This window comes from Convolutriloba macropyga, chromosome 3, assembly GCF_964194025.1.
Source record: "Convolutriloba macropyga chromosome 3, txConMacr16.3, whole genome shotgun sequence".
Lineage (NCBI taxonomy): Eukaryota > Metazoa > Xenacoelomorpha > Acoela > Convolutidae > Convolutriloba > Convolutriloba macropyga.
Window position 1 is genome coordinate 43341943 of NC_134470.1, and position 2250 is coordinate 43344192.

Below are 2250 nucleotides of genomic sequence, written 5' to 3' on the forward strand. Positions count from 1 at the left end.
TTACCGCATCTGCCCATGCCTCGCGGGTCATGGCCATGCCTCAGCGGCCCGTGGGACTTGATATGAATCTATCACAACCGAACTACTGAGACTTTTATGGACCAAGTTATGGACCAATAGGACTTTTATGACCAATTATGATAAAACTGTCGGCTAAATTTCTCATTTTTTCCTTGTCGGCTAAACGCCCTGTCGGCCAATTTTCCTAGCACTCACTAGGCCATAGGGACAGTATATGGAAAAAGTTATATTAAATAGAGGGTAGTGATTTCGCCCTAATTCTATCTTTCTTCTACTGCTGTTTTGCACTGGTAGTTTAACCACAGTTGGTAAAAGCCCATGTCCCCTTTAAAACTCTACACGTCGATTGAAACGCTTTTGCGATTGTTTTGTAGCGGCTGTCTTCTCTTTCTTTGGTACATTAGGACATCCAACCCCCCCCCCCCCATTGGGCGCTCGCATGGTGAATAAATACTATTCAAAATCTATTGCTCCTATTTGCGCTTTGAACGACAAGCAACGTGTAGCAGTGTAGCCTTCACTCGAATTCATTCCACATACTTATTCTAATTTTACTTCAGCACATATTCTTAAATTGTCTCCATTTCAGCCCCACTTCAAATAATTTGTTCACGCGCATTATGGGCACAATTGAGTAATAATCACAGTTGCTTATTTTCACCCTTTTCCTTTATTTGCCCTCTGATTGTGTGTTCAATCCCGGGAATTAGAGTTACCTTGTTTTTATCTCTTTCCATTGTATCCATACTTCCAAACAGGGAAATTTTGTTCGGGGACGTCGTCTGTTCTTGCCACAGCTCCAATTCAGTTCTATTCGTCTTAGCACTAACAACATTTCATCCAAAACAGGTGAGTGGTTTCAAAATGTCGCTAATTTTGGCGATAAAAAGTTTTTGAGCTAAAATGTGAACTGATTTCCTAAACAATGAGAAGGTTCTACAAATCTTTGATTCACAATTAAGTTGTTTAAAAACTGCAATTGAGCATTAGCCGGGTCGAGGTTTCATTGTCATTTAACGCAAATTTATGTAAGAGAAGCGGTGAATTCGGTGACATTATATACATCAGGCGGTGAATGCGGTGAAAAAAACTTTATCGCCTGGTAGCGGTGAAATTACATAATTTCAGAGCTAAATTTAGCGGTTAAATTACATCAATTCACCGCTTAAATTAGGGGTCAAATTACATAATTTCACCGCTTAGAAAACACTTTTTGTCCAACGAGTTGATTTTTGTCCAACGAAGTTAAGATACATTTATTAAAAGACGCTCGGAAAATTTACCCACGAATAATCATACATCTTTTTGAAATTTTTTAAGCGGTGAATTTATGTAAGCCTAGAGTAAGCGGCGAACTTACAAAAGATTACCACATTTCACCGCTGAAATTTGTAATTTCACCGCCAATCCGAATCCGTGTAAGTCCGGTAATTTGTAGTATGCGGTAAAACGTGGTGAATTTTTTTAAGTTCACCGCTTACACAAGCGGTGAAATTACATAAGTTCTCCGCATTTCACCTAAAAAATATGTACAAAATTTGCGGTGAAAAAAAACAATTTTTCACTGCTAATCTAACGTATTTTTCAGATTTTTCCTCGACCTGGGTAGTTGATATCATTGGTATTCAATGTCATCCGTTTCTTACTTTTTTCAACGACTATTGGTATGTTTGAATATTGAAAGTGTTTTCGATATATTGTAATAAAAAAACGGATAATTACCTAAAGCAAATTAAGCTGACACGAAAAATCAATATAAGTAGAAAGTGTTTCCTTTTCACGAAAGCGATTATTTTGTTGAGACATATTAAGGCCCAGAGCCTTAAAGTTTGTATAAACAGGGTAACATACTTTTGCGTGTGAAGCAGATTTTCATACAGCGTGTGCCAGACTTACCAACTTAGGAAAACATACACATTTGTGCATTATACAAATGGTGTCCAAATATTAGAATACGTAAAATGGTGTAGCATGCTTTATTTAAAAGAAAATAGAGTCTTCCCAGTCTGTGATTGATGAAGAAATCACAATATAGTCTTTCATTTGCGCATCCATCCGGGGTTAAGAGTTTTATATGAACACTAGATTGAAGATTAAAATTTGTTGAATGTGTCAATCCCTGTCAAAAGAAGTAGTGTGGTCTGTAAGGGATCCACATCGGATTCGGTTTTGGAGTCAGTGAGGGCACCAGTTAGAGAAAACTCGGGTCAGTAACGTCTCGTCTAGTCG

The 2250-nt window shown here is 37.8% G+C and overlaps 1 protein-coding gene across 1 annotated transcript in view; it reads left to right on the top strand.

The window, feature by feature from the left end:
- Positions 1 to 444: 444 nt before the first annotated feature.
- LOC142336637 (uncharacterized) overlaps positions 445 to 2250 on the top strand; it is a 54072-nt gene continuing 52266 nt past the window's right edge. Inside the window, exon 1 of the mRNA XM_075385546.1 lies at positions 445 to 870. The gene's annotated coding sequence lies outside the window, so the exon portion shown is untranslated. The remainder of the gene's footprint in view (positions 871 to 2250) is intronic.